The 20,788-nt window shown below is 41.7% G+C and overlaps 1 protein-coding gene across 2 annotated transcripts in view; it reads left to right on the top strand.

Annotated features, from left to right (window-relative positions):
* Positions 1-20,788, top strand: part of LOC124132903 (nuclear receptor subfamily 1 group D member 2-like) — a 71,739-nt gene that overhangs the window by 17,195 nt on the left and 33,756 nt on the right. The window contains exons 1-2 of one of the 2 annotated variants that reach the window (XM_046497064.2): positions 1,260-1,312; positions 10,156-10,222. The gene's annotated coding sequence lies outside the window, so the exon portion shown is untranslated. Of the gene's footprint in view, positions 1-1,259; positions 1,313-10,155; positions 10,223-20,788 lie in introns of those variants that run through there. The other variant, XM_046497063.2, reaches the window with a different exon arrangement.

Here is a 20,788-nt window from a genome sequence, read left to right as displayed (position 1 = left end):
AGTGAGTGAGTTGGGTTTAACGCCGCTTTTAACAGTATTACAGTTATATCGCGGCGTGTCAGCTTAATGTGGGAGGAAAGCCCGAAGTGATGCATGTCTCAGACGTTTACCTCTTCGGTGAAACCCACGAGCACGGGTATGGTGCTGACAAACCTAGAAACATAATCGGTGCGAACCGGGATTCGAACCCACAATCACAGGTTTCTGGCGTGCCTAAGGGACGCAACTCTGCACAGCGAATCGCGGCGCCTTAGACGACTGGGCCACCCATGCCCCCTTTAATCCTAGAGCTGAGGGAATCTAGACTTGCCAAATCATTCCAGACTAGAGTTGGACTTCTTTTTAATTTTATTCTCTACGGTTACTGAGATAGACCTCACGCAATTCTCAACCGATCCTTGTGTTGTAGTTTTATTCTACTAATAATTGATTACGTTTCTTTAATCAGTATTTAGAAAGCGTCCGCCTGGAGAACAAAAGGTCCTGGGTTCGATCCTCGGCGCGTCATACCAAAAGACGTTAAAATATGGTACTTGTTGTTACCTTGCCTGGCGCTCAGCATTAAGGGGTTAAAAGAAGGACGGGTCGGCTTGGAGTCAGTAAACAGTGTCTGAGTGAGGTTTTCATGTTAAACTGCTAGCACTATAAATCGGCATCAGTACTAGTACAAGCAGCCACACACACAAACACACACACACACACACACACACACACACACACACACACACACACACACACACACACACACACACACACACACACACACACACACACGTGCATGCCGTCGCTATATAAGTGCAATAATCTTGAACGAGACGTTAAACCCCATTACACAATACACCTCACCAGTAGTGACAAGTGATACACGGTACCTGAAATCGGTAAGACAATGCCCAAGACCACTTTATCATCTGTGAAACTTTGATTAATTTGCAAGCATTTGTGCTCCTTCTAGATGGAATTTTATCCAATGTGGGTATTAAGTACGTGCGGTTTTCATTAATACCAGCTGGGAAATTACATTTGTAATACAACATAATTGTTCCATGACACCCAGGATCAATTTCTTGTATGTTTGGTTAATTGTTAATACCAATAGAGCCTTTCTGGGACAAAGAATATTTAACAAAAATATGACATGACAATAATTTCTTCGATAGTGTTACCTCTTTCGGTAATACATGAGAGTTATCGGGTACAGTGTACACGTGACGACTGTCATTGTGACATGATAGTAATGAGACCGACATGCAAGTAGGTTAAGTCTTAATCTACAATCAGTAACTCAGACGCCATGTTCACGTCAATACATGTAAGTACAGCTGATAAATATGGTGTTACTTAACGTCTTTTCCTCCTGGACATACGCTAAAGCATGGACTGAAATGAGTAATTACTAAATAATTTACTCTCTTATTATTTGTTTCGGATTAGCAGTGGAACATAACTAATATAACTAGACCTGACTATTCTAATCGGCTGGAATGTCTCGACCTCTTTACTTATATTATCTAGGTTGGTTTTGATGTACTTTAATGCAGATATTCTGATGTAATGACGCTGTCTGTACTGGGTATATAACCTGGTGCTGTCTATTCTTGGTATAGAACATGGTGCTGTCTGTACTGGGTATAGAACATGGTGCTGTCTGTACTGGGTATAGAACATGGTGCTGCCTGTACTGGGTAGAGAACATGGTGCTGTCTGTACTGGGTATAGAACATGGTGCTGTCTGTACTGGGTATAGAACATGGTGCTGTCTGTACTTGGTATAGAACATGGTGCTGCCTGAACTGGGTATAGAACATGGTGCTGTGTGTACTGGATATAGAACATGGTGCTGTCTGTACTGGGTATAGAACATGGTGCTGTCTATTCTTGGTATAGAACATGGTGATGTCTGTACTATTTATAGGACATAATGCTGTCTGTACTGGGTATAGAACATGGTGCTGTCTGTACTGGATATAGAACATGGTGCTGTCTGTACTGGGTATAGAACATGGTGCTGTCTATTCTTGGTATAGAACATGGTGATGTCTGTACTATTTATAGGACATAATGCTGCCTGTACTGGGTATAGAACATGGTGCTGTCTGTACTGGGTATAGAACATGGTGCTGTCTGTACTGGGTATAGAACATGGTGCTGTCTGTACTTGGTATAGAACATGGTGCTGCCTGAACTGGGTATAGAACATGGTGCTGTGTGTACTGGATATAGAACATGGTGCTGTCTGTACTGGGTATAGAACATGGTGCTGTCTATTCTTGGTATAGAACATGGTGATGTCTGTACTATTTATAGGACATAATGCTGTCTGTACTGGGTATAGAACATGGTGCTGTCTGTACTGGATATAGAACATGGTGCTGTCTGTACTGGGTATAGAACATGGTGCTGTCTATTCTTGGTATAGAACATGGTGATGTCTGTACTATTTATAGGACATAATGCTGCCTGTACTGGGTATAGAACATGGTGCTGTCTGTACTGGATATAGAACATGGTGCTGTCTGTACTGGGTATAGAACATGGTGCTGTCTGTACTGGGTATAGAACATGGTGATGTCTGTACTGGGTATAGAACATGGTGCTGTCTGTACTGAATATAGAGCATGGTGCTGTCTGTACTGGATATAGAACATGGTGCTGTCTGTACTGGGTATACAACATGGTGCTGTCTGTACTGTGTATTGAACATGGTGCTGTCTGTACTGGGTATAGAACATGGTGCTGTCTGTACTGTGTATAGAACATGGTGCTGTCTGTACTGGGTATAGAACATGGTGCTGTCTGTACTGAATATAGAGCATGGTGCTGTCTGTACTGGATATAGAGCCTGGTGCTGTCCGTACTGGGTATAGAACATGGTGCTGTCTCTACTGGGTATAGAACATGGTGCTGTCTATTCTTGGTATAGAACATGGTGATGTCTGTACTATTTATAGGACATAATGCTGCCTGTACTGGGTATAGAACATGGTGCTGTCTGTACTGGGTATAGAACATGGTGCTGTCTGTACTGGGTATAGAACATGGTGCTGTCTGTACTGGGTATACAACATGGTGCTGTCTGTACTGTGTATAGAACATGGTGCTGTCTGTACTGTGTATAGAACATGGTGCTGTCTGTACTGGGTATAGAACATGGTGCTGTCTGTACTGAATATAGAGCATGGTGCTGTCTGTACTGGATATAGAGCATGGTGCTGTCCGTACTGCGTATAGAACATGGTGCTGTCTGTACTGGTTATAGAACATGGTGCTGTCTATTCTTGGTATAGAACATGGTGATGTCTGTACTATTTATAGGACATAATGCTGCCTGTACTGGGTATAGAACATGGTGCTGTCTGTACTGGGTATAGAACATGGTGCTGTCTGTACTGGGTATAGAACATGGTGCTGTCTGTACTGGGTATAGAACATGGTGCTGTCTGTACTCGGTATAGAACATGGTGCTGTCTGTACTGTGTATAGAACATGGTGCTGTCTGTACTGTGTATAGAACATGGTGCTGTCTGTACTGGGTAAAGAACATGGTGCTGTCTGTACTGGGTATAGAACATGGTGCTGTCTGTAATGGGTATAGAACATGGTGCTGTCTATTCTTGGTATAGAACGTGTTGATGTCTGTACTATTTATAGGACATAATGCTGCCTGTACTGGGTATAGAACATGGTGCTGTCTGTACTGAATATAGAGCATGGTGCTGTCTGTACTGGGTATAGAACATGGTGCTGTCTGTACTGGGTATAGAACATGGTGCTGTCTGTACTGGGTATAGAACATGGTGCTGTCTGTACTGAATATAGAGCATGTTGCTGTCTGTACTGGTTATAGAACATGGTGCTGTCTGTACTGAATATAGAGCATGGTGCTGTCTGTACTGGATATAGAGCATGGTGCTGTCTGTACTGGATATAGAACATGGTGCTGTCTGTACTGGGTATAGAACATGGTGCTGTCTGTACTGAATATAGAGCATGGTGCTGTCTGTACTCGTTATAGAACATGGTGCTGTCTGAAATGTGTTTAGAACATGGTGATGTCTGTACTTGGTATAGAACATGGTGCTGTCTGTACTGTGTTTAGAACATGGTGCTGTCTGTACTGTGTTTAGAACATGTTGCTGTCTGTACTGAACATAGAGCATGTTGCTGTCTGTACTGGTTATAGAACATGGTGCTGTCTGTACTGAATATAGAGCATGGTGCTGTCTGTACTGGATATAGAGCATGGTGCTGTCTGTACTGGTTATGGAACATGGTGCTGTCTGTACTGGGTATAGAACATGGTGCTGTCTGTACTGAATATAGAGCATGGTGCTGTCTGTACTGGTTATAGAACATGGTGCTGTCTGTACTTGGTATAGAACATGGTGCTGTCTGTACTGGGTATAGAACATGGTGCTGTCTGTACTGTGCTTAGAACATGGTGCTGTCTGTACTCGGTATAGAACATGGTGCTGTCTGTACTGGGTATAGAACATGGTGCTGTCTGTACTGTGCTTAGAACATGGTGCTGTCTGTACTCGGTATAGAACATGGTGCTGTCTGTACTGGGTGAATAACATGATGATGTGTGTTCTGGACATAGGACATGTTGGTGGCTCTACTATTTATGGGGCCACGGGTGGCCCAGTCGTCTAGATGCCGCGATTCGCTGTGCAGAGATTGCGTCCCTTGGGCAAACCAGAAACCTATGATTGTGGGTTCGAATCCCGGTTCGCACCGATGATGTTTCTAGGTTTGTCAGCACCATAAACGTGCTTGTGGGTTTCCCCGAAGTGCTAAACGTCTGAGACATGCATCACTTCGGGCTTTCCTCCCACATTAAGCTGACAAGCCGCGATATAACTGGAATACTGTTAAAAGTGGCATTAAACCAAACTCACTCACTCACCCACTGTACTATTTATAGGACATGGTGCTGTCTGTACTATTCATAGAACATGGTGCTGTGTGTACTGAATATAGAACATGGTGCTGTCTGTACTGGGTATAGAACATGGTGCTGTCTGTACTGGGTATAGAACATGGTGCTGTCTGTACTGAATATAGAACATGGTGATGTCTGTACTGGGTATTGAACATGGTGCTGTCTGTACTGGGTATAGAACATGGTGCTGTGTGTACTGAATATAGAACATGGTGCTGCCTGTACTATTCATAGAACATGGTGCTGCCTGTACTGAATATAGAACATGGTACTGGCTGTTCTTGGTATAGAAAATTGTTGTACTGCGTAAAAAGTGAAATGCGAATTCGTCCATTGAATAGAAGTTCGTGGATGTTATGTTGAGCGAGATTTTGACCCGTAGATAACTTGTTCAAGGGCACAGGTTTCCTATCAATGTCAACTACACTGATACTGTGTTCTGGATGTCTCAAACTGGGATAATGTGTCACTATTGATTGTGCACAGACTTGATAGCTCAGAACATTGTATATGTTGACTTCGTAATGTTATGCTTCCATAATAAATAAATACATGTATATTCGTTTTACAGGCAGATACATTGAAACCTGCTCTGCGGTATCCTTTTTGTAGTGCTCTGCTCGATCCTTTTTGTAGTGCTCTGCGCTATCCATTTTGTTGTGCTCTGCACTATCCTTTTTGTAGTGCTCTGCGGTATCCTTTTTGTAGTGCTCTGCGCTATCCTTTTTGTAGTGCTCTGCGCTATCCTTTTTGTAGTGCTCTGCGCTATCCATTTTGTAGTGCTCTGCACTATCCTTTTTGTAGTGCTCTGCGCTATCCATTTTGTAGTGCTCTGCACTATCCTTTTTGTAGTGCTCTGCACTATCCTTTTTGTCATCATATATTCTGAGTAAATACATTTCAAATTGATTTTGTTCTCAAATAAATTTTATTATAACGATCGCCAGTACAGTTCACTCAGTCCAACATAATGTACCAACTCGGTGGAGCCCCGCAGATGTCATAATATCAAAAACTCAGAATGAAGTTCCCTTTGTATATTTTGCAAACCTCGGACAGAGGTATTTGTTTTGATGTGCTCAAATGTATGGTTTTGACAGGAATAAAACCTAAACCCACTGCAATTTACGAATTATTGTGATTGACCTTGATGTGCACAGGGAAAAAGCTCGAAGGTAATAACCAGCTGTGAATAGGGATGTATTACTGCCAATGAGAATAGTATAAGTGAGGGAGTATGGTTTTACGCCGCTCTTTGAGCAGTATTCCAGCAATATAACCACGAAGGACAATGGGCTTTACACTTGTACACATGTTAGGAATCGAACCTAGGTCTTAGGCGTGACGAGTCAACGCATTAATTACTAGGCTACCCCACCGCTACCACCTTTATGAATAGAACTCTGAAAGACGTTCTACTCTATGTCAGTGTTTCAAACTGCCAGCTCTGTACCATTAAACTACCATGCAAAAGAAAGTATACAACTGTGTTTGATGGTGTCTACACAGACACAAACAAGAGGGGCGGTAGGGTAGCACAGTGGTTAAAGCGTTCGCTCGTCACGCCGAAGACCCGGGTTCGATTCCCGACATGGGTACAATGTGTGAAGCCTATTTCTGGTGTCCCCCGCCGTGATATTGCTGGAATATTGCTAAAAGCGGCGTAAAACCATACTCACTCACTCACTCACTCACAAACAAGATGGTGATGTACCATTGATTCATTACAGCCAAAATGGATGTTTGATTTTATAGGCTCTTCAACTAACCTGTTGGGCAAAACAAAATATACACTCATGTATGATGGTGGCCAAAAATGAAACAAACAAGAAATGGCTATTTGATAGTGATGTATTTGACACGGGTATCGTAGTTGCTTTTTGGACCTCAGGTTTGCAATGTTTCGGCGACGTTTTCAGCCTAGTAACGTTTTAATAACGTTTGAGATCGAATCCAATTTTTAAGTATGTACATTGTCTTGCAGGGCAGGTTATAATAGCTGAACAAAACACGGCAATGATGTTGTCCTAGTCATTGTTATCATCAGGCCAAATGCCGTGTGTTCTCTCCACGTCCTGCTCCCTGGAAATAAGTGTGAAGTAGACCTATACTACTCAAAAGAAGTTAAGGATCACCTGGTTCTTTCAAATTACTATAGTTAATCTCTCATGTCATGACAGATTAACTTTACCATTACGAAAGAATCGGGTGATCCTTAACTTCTTTTGAGTAGTATATCTGCGTCCCACGTCTTTGTAGTATGTTGATACGCAAACAAATAGGCCGCCGAGTCTCGTCGTTCGATCAATGAGTTTCCTCTTACAAAAAGCAATGTAGTGCTTGAAATTTGTTCTTTACCTGTTCAATGGTGTCAACGCGAAGGCACTCGCTACACATTATATTCTGTCACATGTAAAGATAAACAAACGCGGAATCAATGATTACTGTAAGATATGCGTTCCATCTGAATATACAAAGAAAACATCCCATGATTTGTTGTGCTGTAGGGTACTCCTATAAAACTTTGCGTTTCGGAGATCTCCCAGGATTGTTACTTTCTACCATTGACGCACTGACTGTACACGCGGGACATAAAAACAACAACACAAGTTCATAAGTACTACGGGGCGGCGGGGTAGCCTTGTGGTTTAAGCGTTCGCTCGTCACGCCACGAGAAACGGGTTCAATTCCTCACATGGGTTCAATGCATGAAGCCTATTTCTGGTGTTCCCCGCCCGGATATATGCTGGAATGTGGTTATAAGTGGCATAAAACCATACTCACTTTCCAAAATAGCTTGTGATGTGTTCATTTCTTCCCAATTTTAGCTTGTGTTTTTTCAGGTGAACAATAGATTTGCCTTTGCATGTGTTTGTGACATATGCCACGCTGGGCGGGATACGCTCACCTTTTCGCGAACACCTGTTACCTTCACTATTTGATAGTGATTCATAAACATAGTATAGACGGAATCCTACAATTGACTCTGCTTTTGGCAGAGATTTCTGTTGATCATGAAAAAGTTTTTATCGCTTTTGATTAAAGTGTAAAGTGATCCTTATTAACACCATGAGTAGATTACTATAATGGTTACGCACATTCATGATTAGTGAGTGAGTGAGTTGGGTTTAGCGTCGCTTTTAATAGTATTTCAGTTGTATCGCAGTGTGTCATCTTAATGGGGGAGGAAAGCCCTAAGTGATGCAGGTCTCAGACGTTGACCACTTCGGTGAAACCCATGAGCACGGGTATGGTGCTGACAAACCTAGAAACATAATCGGGGCGAATCGGGATTCGAACCCACAATCATAGGTTTCTTGCGAATCGCGGGGCCTTAGACGACTGGGCCACCCGTAACCCCTCATGATAAGTAATTACATTTGATTTAACGCTGCCTGTTCCGTTTTTAGTAACTGCGGTAACTTGTAAATGTATGAGACGACCTTGCGTTTGTTAGCATAGGCTAGGCGTTGGTCCTACTGTGGAATATGTGTTTGTGATTAAAAGAAAACGAATCTAGATTATACAAAAGCAAGTCTAGCCAGCTGTATTCCACAGGACAGGAGGAGGAAAATGTTTTTGTGTTGGAAAGGATTTCATCGACAATATGTTAGCTTACATAGCTGGTTGTTTGGGAGCAACAGTGGCTGTTTTCGCATGTCCACTGACTCGTTAAGAGTGAAAGGTTGATGAACGCGATAGCGTTGGGGCAAAACCATTCCGAGTATGGTCCTTGCGAACGTTTATTCGATTCATCAAGTTGACTTGGAATATATGTAAACATGTTCCTCCACGTTTGTGTGTCATTTAGAGGAAAATGATAAAACAATTCTTTAACTTTTTTATATTTTTTTTTATTTGTTGCATTTCATATTGTTTTTACAAAACAGAAAACAGTGACTTCCATGTTGCCCAAAATGTGTATGGCATGGTGACCAATATTTATAGAATCTGTCTAAATTCTCACTCCGAAGTGCTGTACATTTGGAGATGAAGTAATACTTCTTAAGTTCATTCTGGAAGATCTGGAACGATGGAATATGCTTTGTGTCTTTATGTGAGAAAATAAAGTTTTTGCAAAGAATAATTATAAGATTTGATGGGTCATTACTTCTGAATTGGTATCCAAGTAAAACATGTCGTTTGGTGATATTTGCTTTGATTTGAGCGCTGGTATTAAGCCAAAGTTCCAGTACTGTTAGAGGAAAAATACCAGTCAGCAGTTTCTTCCCTCAAAACATGCTTGATTTTACTGTGTGAAATACTGTCCTCTCCGACCACATGCCATCAATCATCATTATTATATTATTTGTTTATCATAAATAATATAAAATAGCGCCTGAATGCCACTGGTTTCATCCTTCCCATGCCTTGTCACCCCTGGCGAATTTGCTGAAGGGTCATACAAAGTGCACATTAAGGAACGTCGTGAACATGTTTATACCCTCAAGTTGTCAAACAATCTATCGACTCGTTAAATACACCAAATATTGCGATTGAAGTCCTAAAGACGTAAACTCAAATGGTCGAGCTTACTTCGACCGCTGTCACTTCTTTCTAAACACAGCGTCAGTAACAAGGAAACGACCCCTTTAACAACACAGACATCAATCACACCACCTTCACGAATTAAACTCTGAAAAACATTGAAGTTATTCATCGGTTCACAAAAAAGTATCACATGCAGATATACACGTGTTGACACACTGGTACAATGTAGCAGCCGTTTTCCGTGTGCTGGGAGTCGAACAACTGACTTCATGATGATGAATGATGCATGTTTTACGTGCGTATATTATCATGTGTTGCATGAATGATGCATGTTTACATGCGAATATTATCATGTGTTGCATTGATGATGCATGTTTACGTGTGTATATTATCTTGTGTTTCATGGATGATGCATGTTTACGTGCCTATATTATCATGTTTTGCATGGATGATGCATGTTTACGTGCCTATATTATCATGTTTTGCATGGATGATGCATGTTTACGTGCGCATATTATCATGTGTTGCATGATTATTGCATGTTTACGTATGTTTATTAGCATGTGTTGCATGGCTAATGCACGCTTACGTAATTTTAGTAGCATGTGTTGCATGTTAAAACATGTTTACATACTTGCATTATATATCATGTTTGCATTTCGGTGAATTATGTATGTGCATATATGTATAAATGTATTGTGTCGACATTGTTTTTGCAGACATGGTATTGACGTTGAATTGATAATGTGGAGAGACTTTGGGATAGCAATGAAGATGGAGAGACAGGTATGTTGTTTATTAATTTTACCACCACAGATTCATCTGCATACATTGTAGGTATACCTGTCTGCAGGACAGAGTTTATGTACACGTATATCACTAGTTAGCATGCGTGACACTCGGTGATCTATTTAGAAGCGACTCATTTGTTTTGCACGGCAGTTTACGTTTGTCATTGCCGTATATGTCATGGGGTCGGGCGTCCACCTCGTAAGGCAACTAACTTCACCTCACATTAAGTAGAGGAAATGATAAACGTCAATGAGTACGGGAAACATTGTTACACTGCGCCGGTTGTAGCTTCCTCTAAGAGGTGTGTGCTCGACCCCATGACCTATGGCTGTATAATATCTCTCAATGACAGAGGTAAACTGCCGGGCAAAAGAATGTATACACTTAAAAACTAGATTGGACCAAAATATACAGTATATTAGCAAATCCTTACTGGGCTGAAAACTGTCGTCGAAACAATGCAAACTTAAAGTCCAAAACACAGCTGTGATACCCGTGTATATACTATGCGAAAGAGTATTGAATAATTTGTTTTTAGCTGAAAGTACAGGAAATTACACAAATGTCTTGCAATGAGAGTGAATTATGAGGCAAGAACATTTCCGATGAAATCAAGCTCCCAAACACAACATTGTGAAACACGTGACCTCGAACAGCACGTGCAAGGGGTGGTGTGCCAGATATTTCATTGTCACTCAGGTGCGTTTGTGTGAAGACATATTGTTTTCATGGAACCAAACGCTAAACAATTCATTACACTCATTAAGGAAGCAATTAGCATTTATCATGCGACGTTTGCAACGCGCTGAACGTTAAAGTGCCTTAGACATATTTCAGGTGAGCACACGTCAGAATATTGTTGCCCAAACGCTGCATGTTTCTCAATCTGTCATCAGCAGATTGTAGGTCCGATACCCACCAACAACGTGGATGATCGATTACGCTCTGGACGCCCGAGAGCAAAACCTCCAGTCCAGAACAGACTAGCCATACTAATGGCAGTGAGAAAAAGGTTGCAAACTGCCACTCAGATGAGGGACAGGTTGCAAGAGGCAACTGATGTAAAGCAACTGCCTAGGCGGTGCAAAACGTCTGCAGAGACGACAGCACAGAATCGTCAGCGCTTGTATAATCGACGCTGGACTAATGTCATGTTTTTTAACGAATCGAGGTTTACTCTCGACTTCCACGACCGAAGGAATCGAGTTTGGGGACGTCTTAATGATCGTTTTATGGACGTTAACGTCGTACGGCGTGATGGTTTTGGGGATGGGTTCATAATGGTATGGGGTAGTATCACAATGACTGGCCGGACTGTGCTCCATATGGACCACAGGTCAGTACTATCGGGACAACATCATTGCACCACACATGGTGCCATTTGCACAACGTGTTGGGCAACGTTACATTTTTCAATATGATAATGCACCTGCTCATCGTGCCAAGATTGTGACCCAATTTCTCAAGCAGCAAAACACCCATATCATACCATGGCCAGCACTCAGTCCTGACTTCCTCCCATTGAACATGTCTGGGAAATATTGGCAGACGTGTACGTCAACGTCAAAATCCACCCACCACTCTCAATGGACTCGGTGTTGCTCTCACTGATGAGTGGAACAACACTGGTCAAGCTCACAATGGTCGACTCACCAGAATCATCCTTCGAAGAATTCGTTCATGTCTGACGAAAAAAGAGTTGGTTTTTATCCGATATTAGTGAGTGAATGAGTTTGGTTTTACGCCGCTTTTAGCAATATTCCAGAAAGATCACGGCGGGGGACACTGAAATGGGCTTCACACATTGTACCCATGTGGGGAATCGAACCTTGTTTTTTGACGTAACGAGCCAACGCTTTAACCACTAGGCTACCCCACCACCCTCCGGCGTTTGCTGAAAAATGCAAATTTCGAATTTGACCCCCGACCCCTTTAACAACCTAGTGCGCCACCATCTCATCACAAGGACCATTAGAACCCATTAGATCTGATCGCTTACTCCCCTGAAGTATGATCCTATCATTTCCATTTGCCGGTACCATATAGATCAGAAGATCATTCCTGCTATCCCCCACTATTTTTTGCATGGTATATACAGGGACATCACCATTCACTCATGCTCCATTGATTATAAGGGACCATCCATTACGGTTTCCTTCTTAAAATATATTTTGTTTCAGGAAATACTGGAATGAAATGATTTTGCCCTAGATTTCATGAAAAATATATTAAAGCCTGGCATGATGGATGTGCTGTCATTATGAAAAACAACGAAGTACAATACGTCATCAAAATTTTCAAGTCCATGTCATATTCCTGTATATCAACAATTCGTCTTCTACATTAACCTATTTTCGTACAGGCCGGCTTATATTTTGTCATATCTGTATGATGTGTACCATGGACGTGAGTAGATGTCTTATCCAGTTAACAGAAATGATTTTGATCTTGAAGATTAAAACAAATGCGACCAGTTTGGTTCTGAACCTATGTCGATAAATCGCCATTTAACCTTCCCATTTCTGACCACTGATTTTTTTTAGGTCCTTTGTATTGTTGTAGTAAGCTTTTGGACATAGATACTTGGAGTGGCTGAGTCTTGGCTCAGTTGATGCATGTTCGTCATTACAAAAGTGGGTTTGAATCTCAGGTTCGCTATAATGTTTCTTCTTGGTTTGTCAGCACCATACACGTGCTCGTGGGTTTCACCAAATTGGTAAACGTCTGAAACATGCATCACTTTGGCATTTTCTACAACAGGAAGCTGACGCGTTGGGATATTATTGAATTACTGTCCGAATTCACTCACTCCCAATTAAGATTCATCCCAGATGGACAAACGTGTTTCTCTCAGTCACATTTTGAAGGTATAATGAATTCACTAAAAACTAATCTTCTTTCTAATAACAATATATCGCATACTTTGCGAGCAGAATAAACATTCTCCTTAGAATTTTGCGAAGTGCTCTGATGAATCTCTTTAGGTATACCTTAGCAATGCTTTCCATATTGTGTAATACAAACTTGGTGTGTGGTGATGCAATACATGGATATGTTAGAACTGACAACATTATTATTATTTCTTGCCACTATCCTGTTGCCGCACAGCGCCTCGCTGCTTTTGTTCCACGGTTTTTAAAATGGCAACTGAAGAGGTCCCCAGAGCAGATCGTCGCAACGCGAACGTGGACGCCTTTGGATATTACTGGACTTTGACACTGATTCTGTTGTGAGGATATGGAACGCAGCACATCCAAAGAAAACAATAATTCAACATGAAACTCAGTTCATGTTATTACTATAGGTAAATCCTCAAAATCAGTTGCAATTTCAAAACCAAACTTTCGATTAACCCGAGGGCTCGGAGACCATCATCGTAACCTGAGTTATCTCCCTTCCCATTTGCTGCGGCGTGAACAACCGTCCACTTCTTCTGTTTTGACGGCATCTTGACATATGACATCGTAATGACACGGTAGAAACGGTTCGACCCGCAATGACGATTTTTATTTTTATTTCTAAAAGCGGTCGACACAGAACTGGTAAACCCATGTCATCTGCTGTCCCAATCAATTGCAATCTGTTCTGTTCACAGATGAATCAAATTTCTGTTCAGATCTTCGCGATGGTCGATGTAGTGTTTGACGGGCCGTTATTGAACTGCTGCGTGGATGAACATGATATACTCGCGGCTTGAACCGTTACAGTTTAGGTGGGAATGGTTTTAACGGATCCTCGAAGGAAGCTGCAGATGAGAATATAACGAATGACCCATTGATTGATGCCGGAAGCGGGGTGAGATCCTTCTTTGGATGGTTAGACCCATTGCTAACGAGAGGAACAATACCGAGAATGGAATGTATATTCCCCGGAATCTGATCGAATATGTACTTCGGCAATGTGCTGTTACAAGATCTGGCAGATGTCTTGAAGGACGAACGGATGTCAATTCCTCAAGCAGCGTTCCGGAATGGTCAAAGTGTGATTCTTCCCAAAGGTAATCCGGGTTGGAATCTGTCTCCAGCAACCAGTGCTGGTCGTAATAGGTGATATAATGGATCGGGGAACTTGTTGACCTGGTTGATGGCGTGTTGATGGCGTGTTGATGGCGTGTTGATGGCGTGTCATCATACCCCGACGGCGTGGATCGTTGTTCCAAATATCATTGCCTGAATTGTGTGATTCAGATTCTACAGCAGGCAACCATCATATGTAGATCAAATGTTGAGCAAAACAACAAAACAAATAAGACATGCGTGACACAGACCCGTTAGGGTTCATCCGATATTGAATTGCAGTGGTGTTGAGGGGTATTCAGTGTTGAATTGTCTGCAAGGTCTTTATTATATCATACCCTCGGATTGTGCAGAGTTGCCTTCCTTTGGATTGTCAGAAAGTTAACAACGAACGTGGGTTTGAATCCTGGCTCACCCTGTTTCTCAGTCCCATACCCTTAGGGCTTTTTCCTCCTACATCAAGCTGACACACCACAATACTGTTCAAAGCGTACTTAGATAGAAATCCTCACTTGCTCGTCTTATGAACCCTCCAAAAGTTTTAATTAAAGTAGCTGAAGCCATGCGACTTCCCTGTTAAGATATACGGCATTTAGCAAGTACATTTGTATGCGCAATCCTTTAATACTTAATCAATAAGATCGAATGTTCGTACAGATATTAATTACCACAAATGAAATCTAACTTTTTATGGAAAATATGCTTTTGTACCACCGTGGGTGGTTTGGGGAATAAATGACCTGACTTGTGATAAGACGTGACTTGAATAGATATTGTTGAGGTAATACTATCACTTGAATGTTTCGTGATGCTTAATACAGTTAGAATGTGTTTAAAGTTGTTTGATCAAAGTTAAAACATTTAAGACATCAACAAATCTTTTTTTAAAGATTGTATGATAGACATATGGATAACATTTCCAAATTTGACGCATCACAGACAAAACATGTTGTCCGATGCAATTCTCTATTTTGACTTATGCCAAATGTTTTTCAGGTGAACTGATGACTTGCCTTTGCATGTGTTTGTGCCACCAGTAGGAGCAGCACACGGTCGCATTTTCGATAAACACCTGGTATCATCACTATTTGATAGGAATCATACACACAGGATGTAGTCGGAATCTTACAATGCACTCTACTTTTAGTAGAGATTTCTTCTGATTATGGACATGGGTTTTGTCGCCGCCTTTATTTGTATGCTATTGTTACTGTTTCTGCGCCTCATGCAAATGTCGTGTATTCAAATGAATTCAATGTGGTCATGTTGGGTATCGGCTAATGCAATGAAGTCGAGTTTGTAATTTAATAAAAGTGGCATTTGAAATAAGATTACAGCATAGAAACTAAATCGCAGGAAAACTCGATAATTAGCTCTTTTTGCAAATTCCAAAGAATTAAATCGAAAAGAGTGAATGTAATCACACAAGATACTAAGTCCAGGTGAGTTCTAATTTTGAATGTGAAACCTCAGCGTCAGTGAATAACCAGTCTCGATTACCCGTTAAACAAATTCCTTTGGGCGTAAAAGTCAAAAAGAGGTGAACATATATGAATGGATCACTGAAGGTATGTGATGACACCAGGTGTTCGCGGAGAGGGTAAACCATTACCAATGTCCTGCACTTCAGGAACTTGACCAAATGATGTCACATACACCCGATTTAAAACAGATATATTGACATATAAAAATACATAATAGATTAAGTTCCTTTGTATGACCAGGCAATGCACTTTGTAAGAGCAAAGTAGGTGTCATCTTTGTTCGTCACTTATTGGTTAGTCATGTCACCTTGTAGCCGGTACCACCCTGTGAAGTACACATGTATAAATAACGTTGTTTACAAACTTTCCATATGAGTATTTTGCAGAATAATTAATTTCACAGATGCTTATTAAAGACTTTTCCAGAGAACCGTTTTAAATGTTACTTTCTACTTCTCGTTTTGTTATCTTGTATCTTTGAAAACATCTCATACATATGAGTAAATTATGATTTTCAGTTATTGCATCTTAATTAATATTTTGAAATTATCTAGGCAATACTATTATTCATTCAGAAATGAAATGGCCAAAATATTATTTAAATGATTTCGAAATATTGTAAGAAATTTTATGGAAAGAACATCGTGAACAATATCTGGACTATATTGCCCAAACAGTTTGACGGGTTGTGGAATTCTAATTAGTGAGCGGGTGAACGAAGTTTAATGCCGTTTTGAACAGTATATCATCACGTTGTGTCAGCTGAAAGTGGGAGGAACGCCCGAAGTGATCCAGGGTCCCCTTCCACAAAGTGACCTTAGCTCTATGACTATCGTGAGCCTTATGTTAAAGTATGGAGGCGGGATCACTGGATTGCCTTGTCCAGACACGATTATTTCCAGACCGCTGTCGTATAGCTGGAATATTGCTGAGTGCGGCGTTAAACAACAAACAAGACGTTAAAGTATGGGTGTTGCGATCAACATAGCGCTAAGATTGCTTCGTTGAAAGGGGCCAAAGTCTATCAGGGTGCTGACAAATGTAGAATGATAATCAAAGTGAAAGTGATGCTAAGCTACACAGCGTGCACCAGATTGTGGATGCCCTTTGAATAATAGCCTGGAAAGATCCGGTTTAGAATTGGTCGTTGGTCTTCAGCAACCCATGCTTGTCGTAGGAGGCAACTAACGGGATCTGGTGGTCAGGCTCGCTGAATTGGCTGAAGCATGTCATCGTATCCCAATTGCGTAGATCGATGCTCATGAGGTCAATAACTGAATTGTCATTTATTTACAGACCACGTCTTATAGCTGGAATATTGCTGACTGCGGCGTTAAACAACAAACAAACAAACAAAACAAATCCTAGAATAATAGGAGTGAGCGAGGGGGTTACTTTAGTACAACACCGCCTTTAACAGTATTCCAGTTTCATAACGGCATCTCAGCTCAATGTGGGAGGAAAGCCCAAGTGAGTGAGTATTGTTTTACGCCGCTTTTAGCAATATTCCAGCAATATCACGGCGGGGGACACCATAAACAGGCTTCACACATTGTACCTATGTCGGGAATCGAACCACTAGGCTATTCCACCGTCCTAGGAAATCATACAGTGACCACAGACGTTTTATGTCTTCGGTGAAGCCCATGAGCACGTGTATGGTGCTGACAAACCAGGAAACATACCCGTGTCAAATCGGGATTTGAACCCACAACTAGAGGTTTCTGGAGTGTCCATTGGGCGAACCTCTACACTGCGAATGTCCCGTATGTCAGTATGACCTGAGCCGTACATCACCTATTTTTGAATGATTTAACTTCCATGCATCGGTTACGACTGAGTGATTTTGATATTATGTAACAGTTAAATATCAACTGATTTAGTGAGGTAATGGTCAAGAAAGTTTACTCTAAAACACAGGTATTCACCACCGCGAAATGGCGTCTGAATGCACAGCCGCGTCCAGCTCCAAATAAACGGATGCTCGCTGATTAAATGGCAATGTTCACAATAAACTCACATGTAGATGCTGCGCCGGGCTTTCTGACGCAACAGCCATCACGGTGTCATAGTGCGTGAACGGGACGGAGAGTGTTGCTGTCACCGGGAGGTTATAAAAATGGCTCACTCAGCATATTGTAAGCAAGATCATTGGAGGATGACGACTGGCCGTGTAATCGTGGTGCGGTTCATAAGCTTACATGACTGACTAGCTTCATCCACGAACAGCTGGTGTAGAAAGGTGTTTGGACAATATACATCATGGATTTTTTGCGGCATTTGCTCAGTGATGATGATGATTTCTTTGGCTTTGAGGATTGTGGTAAGTGCTTTGAGACACCTGGTGTCATCACCTTGAAAGTGATTGTGCAAAAGACATGCTTATAGTCGGAGTGTTTCAATGGGGTCTGCCTCCCACAGAATATTCTTTATCATAATGGAAAGGTTTTTGTCGGTTATATTAATTATCATGATTATGTTCATGGAAAGGTTTTTGTAGCTATTATTGCAAAAATATTAGCAAATTTTACATAAAAAGTAATAATATTTCCTGATATTGCATTGGAAGCAGCTCAAAATGACTGCTTCACTAACTACGTCAACTGCTTCCGAAACAGCTGCATCTACTGCCCAAACTCCGACTGCAACAACAGTTTGTTGTGAAAGTATATTGTGATATTGCTTTGGCACAAAAATCTGAATTCCATTAATTTGGATTGGTTAGACTGCCTGTCCGTTAAACAAATCAACCAATCACAATTTTTGCTCTTCAAGTCAATAAATAATAGCTCTGATCGTCACATTTGTACTCTGAAAATGAACAGCATCTCTGTCATACTAAACGTGAAATATCGTGCCATTTATGAAATGTTTCGTCGTTTCGTACTTGCAAATTGTCTTTAGTGAAAACCCCGGCCTCTTTTTCAATATTAACAGGTTGGATTCTTGCTTTGTCAGCATCATAATGGTAGTAGTAGTTGTGGTTGCAGAAGTAGTTGTTGTGGATGCCATAGTAGTAGCTGTTGTTGCAATAGTTGTAGTTGTGGTCGAAAAAGTAGAAGTTGTGGTTGCAGTAGTAGTATTTGTTGTTGAAATAGTAATTCTGATTGAAGTAGTTGTAGTTGCAATAGCAGTAGTAGTGGTTGCAATGGTAGTAGTTGAGGTTGCAATAGCAGTAGTAGTGGTTGCAATAGTAGTAGCTGTAGTTGCAATAGCAGTAGTAGAAATAGTAGTAGTTGTGGTTGTAGTGGTAGTTGTTGCGGTACTGCTTCCATAACAACAACTACTTCGTCTACTACTACAACCACAACTGCTTCTGCAATCTCAATCTACCACTGCAATCACATAATCACTACAGCAACAACGATGACTACCACTACTACCACAACTTCTAGTTCTGCCACTACAACTACTTCTGCTCCTTCCCAACTGCTACTACTTCTCCAAACCATGAAGATCCGGGTTAGACCAGGTCTTCAGCAACCCATGCTTGCCGTCGAGGTAACTAACGGGATCGGGTGGCCAGGCTCAAAAACGTTAAACTGAAGTATATGGTCTATTTGTACCTTCCATCGTCGTCTGTCCTAAATAACTTGCATATCACACAACCCTCCCGTACTCTGGAACACTTCTTGTATCGTTCATCGTCATCAGTCTTAAATACCTTGCACGTCATACATCCATCCTGTACTCTGGAACACTTCTTGTATCAGTCCTAAATACCTTGCACGTCATACATCCATCCTGAACTCTGAAACACTTCATGCATCAGTCCTAAATACCTTGCACGCCATACATCCATCCTGTACTCTGGAACACTTCATGCATCAGTCCATAATACCTTCCACGCCACACAACCACCCCGTACTCTGGAACACTTCATGTATCAGTCCTAAATACCTTGCACGCCATACATCCATCCTGTACTCTGGAACACTTCTTTTATCGTTCATCGTCATCAGTCTTAAATACCTTGCACGTCATACATCCATCCTGTACTCTGGAACACTTCTTGTATCAGTCCTAAATACCTTGCACGTCATACATCCATCCCGTACTCTGAAACACTTCATGCATCAGTCCCTAATACCTTCCACACCACACACCCACCCCGTACTCCTAAATACCTTGCACGTCATACATCCATCCCGTACTCTGAAACACTTCTTGTATCGTTCATCGTCATCATAGTCCTAAATACCTTGCACGCCATACAGCCATTATGTACTCTGGAACACTTCGTGTATCAGTCCTAAATACCTTGCACGCCATACATCCACCCTGTACACTGGAACACTTCATGCATCAGTCCTAAATACCTTGCACGCCACACAACCACCCTGTACACTGGAACACTTCATGCATCAGTCCTAAATACCTGGCATGCCATACATCCATCCCGTACTCTGGAACACTTCTTGTATCGTCCATCATCGTCCGTCCTAAATACCTTGCACGCCATACATCCATCCCGTACTCTGGAACACTTCTTGTATCGTCCATCATCGTCAGTCCTAAATACCTTGCACGCCATACATCCACCCTGTACACTGGAACACTTCATGCATCAGTCCTAAATACCTTGCACGCCACACAACCACCCTGTACACTGGAACACTTCATGCATCAGTCCTAAATACCTGGCATGCCATACATCCATCCCGTACTCTGGAACACTTCATGTATCGTCCATCATCGTCAGTCCTAAATACCTTGCACACCATACATCCATCCCGTACTCTGGAACACTTCTTGTATCGTCCATCATCGTCCGTCCTAAATACCTTGCACGCCATACATCCATCCCGTACTCTGGAACACTTCTTGTATCGTCCATCATCGTCAGTCCTAAATACCTTGCACGCCATACATCCATCCCGTACTCTGGAACACTTCTTGTATCGTCCATCATCGTCAGTCCTAAATACCTTGCACGCCAAACATCCACCCCGTACTCTGGAACACTTCTTGTATCGTTCATCATCGTCAGTCCTAAATACCTTGCACGCCATACATCCATCCCGTACTCTGGAACACTTCTTGTATCGTTCATCATCGTC

Source organism: Haliotis rufescens, unplaced genomic scaffold (assembly GCF_023055435.1).
Source record: "Haliotis rufescens isolate VD_foot unplaced genomic scaffold, xgHalRufe1.0.p SCAF_18, whole genome shotgun sequence".
NCBI lineage: Eukaryota > Metazoa > Mollusca > Gastropoda > Lepetellida > Haliotidae > Haliotis > Haliotis rufescens.
The sequence above is the reverse complement of the archived record's forward strand: the minus strand, read 5'-3'. Positions and strand labels throughout refer to the sequence as shown.